The sequence below is a fragment of the Bufo bufo genome, chromosome 2 (genome assembly GCF_905171765.1).
Source record: "Bufo bufo chromosome 2, aBufBuf1.1, whole genome shotgun sequence".
NCBI classification, from domain to species: domain Eukaryota; kingdom Metazoa; phylum Chordata; class Amphibia; order Anura; family Bufonidae; genus Bufo; species Bufo bufo.
Genome location: NC_053390.1, coordinates 282,673,822 through 282,680,700, shown reverse-complemented (window position 1 = coordinate 282,680,700; position 6,879 = coordinate 282,673,822).

Below are 6,879 nucleotides of genomic sequence, written 5' to 3'. Positions count from 1 at the left end.
TCCTGCTTCTAGAACTTTTCTCTCCACTATTTTTAACTAATGCTATGACTGAGGACCTGAACGGAGCCTCCAAGGTGGTTTTTGGTAGTAGCCTTAACTAGTTTCCCTTCTCCCCCCCCCCCCCCCCCCTTCCTTTTGGAATGTGGTCTTATTAAATTATGTTACAGATTAAGGCCTCATGCACACTTCCGTGTGCTGTCCGCATCCGTTGCTCCGTTCCGTGGTCCGCAAAAAAAATATAACCTGTCCTATTGTCTGTTTTGCGGATACAAATAGGCAGTTATATCAATGGCTGTCCATGCTGTTCTGCAAATTGCGGGACGCCATCCGTGTTTTGTGGATCCGCGATTTGCGGACCACAAAACACACAACGGTCATGTGCATGAGGCCTTAGCCACATTAAACCAGTGTTAGTGTTTGAGGCTCACATGTGCTGCACACACATCACAAATGTATGTGGGGCAGACAGTGACCCAGCACGGGTGTAAGAAGCTATTCAGTTCTGTGGTTTAAAACAACTCGCATTAGGATAGCACTCAGTCTGGAACTATGGAAAGTCATGAAAGTCTATATGGTAAGTTACAGACCTATACATGCCCAAAGGGTCTGTTGTAGGCTAGGTTCACAAATAGCAATTTGCTGTGAATCCTAAAGGGAGGTACAAAATCCACTGCTTATCCACACACAAAAAAAAAAAAAAAATGCTCAGTGTGAAATGTGTCGGCCATGCTCGTATTGCGGCCCGCCAACATTCACTTGAATGGGTCTGCAATCCGGAAGATACAGAGTGGAAGGCCACGGAAGCATTACTTGGCGCTTCTGTGGCATTTTGGTCTGTGCCCCTGCACCGCCAAAAAAAACCAACATGCTTTTTTTTTTTTTTTGTTTTGTTTTTTTGCGGTGCCGACTGATCAAGTTGAATAGGTCTGCATCTGTCAGCACCGGCCACACTGACGGTGCACGTACATTGGGGACTGCAATTTGAGTTCCCCAATGCACGCCATGGGCGGCAGCCCTTACTTTCCTTAGATCTTAAATGTATGCACAAGTATTGTGGTCTGAGATTATGTGGAGCCCTTCTTTTTTTTTTTTTTCTTCTTCTTTTTCCAACTTTGTTATTATTTTCGGAGACCTACGCCAACTCGAAGGAAGCTGTTGATCCAAAGTGAAAACTGATATATATAGAATTATTATTTTTTTTTCTTGCAGAGGAAAGAGGGCTTAATCAAAGCTTCATAGTTTTGTACGTAGTGTATAGTGTAAGCAAGAAAACTCAATCGCCCATCTTTTGTTCTTGTGTATATATATTTCATATTAAAAATGAAATATAAAATCAATTTGCTGGGTTTTTTTTTTTTTTTTTTTTTTCTTGAATGCTTCCTTCACACACACTTAGTCTGATTGTTTTTTGTTTAGTTTTTTTTTTTTTTTTGCTAAAGTTTCTTCAGTAATGGAAAAAATGTCAAAGCCAAGGCTGCAATAAAAAAAAAAACTCCATTGCCCCCCCCCCCTCTCCCCCAAAAGAACACACTACAAATGAAAGACATGCTGCTAAATAAAAACACATATGTCTACTTCATTTCATAATTCTCATTGACTTACAGCTACCATCTGGTGGTGGAGTTTTATTTATTTATAAAAACTAAAATGCGTGAAAGTATTCAGCAAAAACAACAGTAAAAGCTGTGAATCCAACCAAAATGGCATCGGTCATTTGACAATTCTTTATTTTAGGAAATCCATTATATGTCCCTCTAAAGTTGAGTTAGTGGTTGCACCAGCTCCCACTCAACAGCACTATGAGTGCATAAGATTCGCTGTATGTAAATTAGGCCGTGTGAGCCCTCTGCACTATGTAGTGGCCGAGGTTATACAATATCTGAACAGCTAGAAGTTTGTACAGTATAGTGTGTGTGTGTGTGTGTGTGTGTGTGTGTGTGTGTGTGTATGTGTATATATATATATACATATACTTATACTATCTCTATCTCTATCCAACCTGTGCCTCTCCAGCTGTTGCAAAACTACACTGCCCAGACAGTCTACATACAACTATCAGCCTACAGAAGGGCATGGTGGGAATTGTCGTTTTACAACAGCTGGAGAGCCACAGGTTGGCATCCCTGCAGTATAGTGCTCCATTGACCACTAAGAAGCACTGTAACCTCACTTGTGTGCAGTACAGGGAATCTTTTGCTCCTCTCTTCTCCCAGTTTGGGCTATTTTGTGGGTGGCACTGCTTTTTTTTCGCCCTAAAATATAAAAAACTGATTTCTACATGTTTATTATTAACCAAAACTCAGCAGTGGATTCTAAAAGTAGAAAATGAAATACATATAGATTTTTGGTTGTGAGATGGGTGAATTTCCCATTTATTTTTATTTTTTTGCTTTACTTGCCATTATGTTTAATAAAGGAGAAACATGGTGTTTGGAAGGTGAGTTGTGTGAGTTATTTATAATTGGGTTCCCATTATGGCAACCGGTGGTGGTTCCAGAAGTCAGACCTCCACCCAGTGGAGCAAGTAATTCCTGCACATGTACAGTATATTACAACCAACACTCTGTACTATGGCTGGGATTGGCAATTACTCTGATCCTGGCCATTAAGCCCTCTTTCACACAGGCGTGTGCACCCCGTTGCCGTATTGCGGATCCGCAATACACGGGTGCCGTTCCGTGGGCATTCCGCATCACTGATGCGGACCCATTCACTGCAATGGGTCTGCAAATCCGGAGATGCAGAATGGAAGCACGGAACCCTACAGAAGCACTACGGAGTGCTTCCGTGGGGTGTTTTCCCGTACTTCCGTTCCGCAAAAAGATAGAAAATGTCCATCTTTTTGCGGAACGGCCGGATCGCGGACCCATTCAAGTGAATGGGTCCGCGATCTGCTGCGGCTGCCCCACGCACTGTGCTCGTGAATTGCGGCCCGCAGCACGACCACGGGGTGCACATGCCCGTGTGAAAGAGGCCTTACCCTCAGTTCAGACCTGAGCGTTTTACAGCGCGTTCCTACGCGCTGTAAAACGCTCAACAAGGAGAAACCAATGCTTCCCTATGGGAATGGTTCTCACCTGGGTGTTTTACAGCGCGTACGATCGCGCTGTAAAACGCCCGACGCTCAAACAAGTACATGAGCGTTTTTTGGGGCGTTTGTCGCGCGTTCCCGTACATAGACTTTCGGGAACGCGCGACAATGTGTGTTCACTTGTCTCTGTATGCGCGCTTGTAAACGCCCGTACAATCGCGCATACAGAGCGCTCCTTTCAGAACGCTCAGGTGTGAACCCAGCGTTAATCCCATGTAAGTAATTACTAGAGGAAGGAGGCTCCCTCCATTACCTCATTGGCCACCATGTGATGTGATTGATGGTTTCTGTGGCAGGGAATACTGTGCAAAATTATTGTAATAAAAAAAAACTATACATTGTCATTTAAACCACATGGTGAACATCAAAAAAGATTGCGGAATAATTATTTTATTTCCCTCTGTAAGAGTTAATAAGCTATATGTACACCAAAATGGTGCCCTGCAGAATATAAGCGCTCTTATGACTACGTTACAAGGGGCGGATAAAGTTGTGGCTTCTAGAAGGGATGGAAAAAACACATTGGAACACATACACAGTAAGAGGGTCAGGAATGAGGTTTTGATCCAGCAGAAATCATAGCATTTAGAATAAAGCTGCAGCATAGGACAGCACACTAGTCCTGCTTAAAATATGCACAAACTCTAGGTCTGCCACGTAACAAAACTATGATGGAAATTTTACATATGGATATTTATACATGAGACCTTTAGAAGATCTAATTTCCTTGAGCTTTCCTATGTGTTCTTAGTTTTTTTTTCTTCTGTTGAATGCAATCTTTAAATAATTAGATAATTGGTTATAAAGAACAGGTTAAAGTGATGTTCCCATTTGTGCATTTATATAAATATCCAATAGGTGTGGGTCCCAGGGGTAAGACCCGCACCTATCTCAAAAGCAGGGCCACTTCTCACAAAACTGCTCCAGTAACAATGGCGCGAGATGGGGCCCTATTCTTGACATGGTGAGGGTCCCAGAGGTGGGTACTACAACTATTATAGGCGGTTATTGTATATCCTATAGACTTACCATGAATGTTCAGATAGGAATACCCCTTAAAAGGAGATGTAACAAGTGTTAGAGCTGTACGTAAATGATGAAGGATTTTTGAGGCATTTTGTCCCTGCTAGAGTATCTTGGCTGAGCTTCCTGTTTATATTGGCCTGTCTCTAGCTACTTTACAAACCTCTAGAGAATGTGAAGGGGCATGATAGAGATTTTACATGAACTTTACCTGTTGTTGGACCACATTGATGTGGATACTGTTGGGAGTGTTTACATTTTTTAAACTATAGTGTGTCTTTTGTGAACTATTTTGGTGCCTTTCTATTACCATTATAGGTCCAGATCACTATGCCTCTTATAGTGTTTTAGCACTGTGCGCATGTCAGTTTGTAAAACTTTTTAGGCTGAGTGCACATCAGCGTTTCAGTTCCTCTAGGACAGGCATCCTCAACCTGCAGCCCTCCAGCTGTTGTAAAACTACAACTCCCACAATGCCCTGCTGTAGGCTGATACCTGTAGGCTGTTTGGGCATGCTGGGAGTTGTAGTTTTGCAACAGGTGAAGGGTCGCAGTTTGAGAATGCCTGCTCTAGTCCCTCCGGAAGTTTAAAAAAAGTCAATAAAACGTATCGTTCCCCCCCCCCATAGACATCTATTGACGGATGTAAGCATTTGTTTGTGTCAGTTATTATCCAAACCGTTCCCAATCTGCTTTTTTTGTCCGTCCAAAGAAGGGTATTTGGAACGGATTGCACAATAACTGACAAGCAAATGCTTACATCCGTCAATAGATGTCTATGGGGGGAAGGGGGGAACTGATACGTTTTATTGACACTTTTTTTTTGTCGCTTCTGGACGGACTAGAGGAACTGAGAACTGAAACGCTGAAGTGAATTTACAGCAACTCAGCCATGAAATTGTAGACCACATAAAGTTACAGAGCGTGAGTGCTGAGGTGAATAGAGCATAAAAGTCGAGATCTACTCTGGCACTTCTTAGGCCCCTTTCACACGACCGTATGGCTTTTTCAGTGTTTTGCGGTCTGTTTTTCCGTATGGCATAATACAGTATATAGTAATTACATAGAAAAAATTGGGCTGGACATAAAATTTTCAATCGATGGTTCCGCAAAAACAGAACTGATACGGAAGACATAAGGATGCATTTCCGTATGTGTTCCGTGTTTTTTTTTTTTTTGCGGCCCTATTGACTTGAATGGACCCACGGAACGGGATTTGCAGGCAATAATAGGACGTGTTTTATCTTTCAACAAAACGGAATGCATACGAATACATTCCGTTTTTTTATTCCAATGGTTCCGTATATAGAATGCAAAAAACAGCCCGTAAATGGGAAAAAAAAAAAAACGGTCGTGTGAAAGAGGCCTTACACTGCTTAGTGATTTTAAATGCGCTCTTCACTCATACAATGAGAGGCTGGTATCAAGTCATGTTTTTGCCATACACTGAATGTATAGATTGGGGGAAAATAGGTTGCAAAAGTGAAGCACACTACACTTTTGCATCCTGCAAAGCCTGGTCAAAAAAAAGTACACATACAATTTTATTAATAATTGCACTTCATGGTGACGAATACCACTGTATGGCATCTGTATGAGACATTCATTTACCATATACGTTAAACGTAAGATAAAAATGCGATGTAAACCCAGCCCAAGAGCGTGGTTGTGTTAGAAACATGCAAGCAGTATTGTCTGAAAATACACCATGAGGTTTTTAATTGGATATAAGTTGTTACAGTGATGGCCCATGGCAACCGCTGCCTCACTTACCAGTGATGGGTCTCTGCTAACTGGCGGCACGGACCCACTCTTCTTCCTGGCAGTCTGGCTACAAGGCTCTCTATTTCTCCTTGCAGGCTGCAGCCTGCTTCCTGGCTTGGCCTCTCCTCCAGTATCCGTAAGATGTACGCCTGTGCTCCATCCAGCTTTTAAAAGGGTTTTCCAAGACTTAAAGGCCTCATGCACACGAACGTATGTATTTTGCGGTCTGCAAGAAACAGATCCGCAAAAAATACGGATGACGTCCATCTGTATTTTGGTGAACGGAACAGCTGGCCCCTAATAGAACAGTGTGCAGATGTACAACTACAGCACTCATCCAAAGGGCTTACGTGGATACACGTCTCAGGTTGATCTCTTCCACCCCAGGGATCTATATAAATACTTAAATTTGGTTTGAGACAGCACACCAGATGATCTTCAAGAAAAATTGATACTTTTATTGATTTTTCAACATCAGTGGTACATGTTATAGCAACGTTTTGGGCCCAAATTTCTTATACAGCCTAATGAAGGGCAACCCGAAACGTTGCTATAACATGTACCACTGATGTTGGAAAAATCAATAAAAGTATCAATTTTTCTTGAAGATCATCTGGTGTGCTGTCTCAAACCAAATTTAAGCCCTAATAGAACAGTACTATCCTTGTCCGTAATGCGGACAATAATAGGACATGTTCTATTTTTTTTGCGGAACGTAAATACAGACATATGGAAACGGAATGCACACGGAGTACCTTCCTTTTTTTTGCGGACCCCATTGAAATGTTCTGTATACGGTCCGCAAAAAAAATGGACACGAAAAGAAAATACGTTCGTGTGTATGAGCTCTTATACTGATGACCGATCCTCTAGTTCGGTATTGAGGGGTTGAGAAGACTGTCAGGATCTCTGCTCGTTGGGTGTGGAGGTCCATGTGCGACCAGACACTCAGGGAGTCCCTCCGGTCTGTTAGCAAGCTCCTCATCGCGATCCGATAGTTTC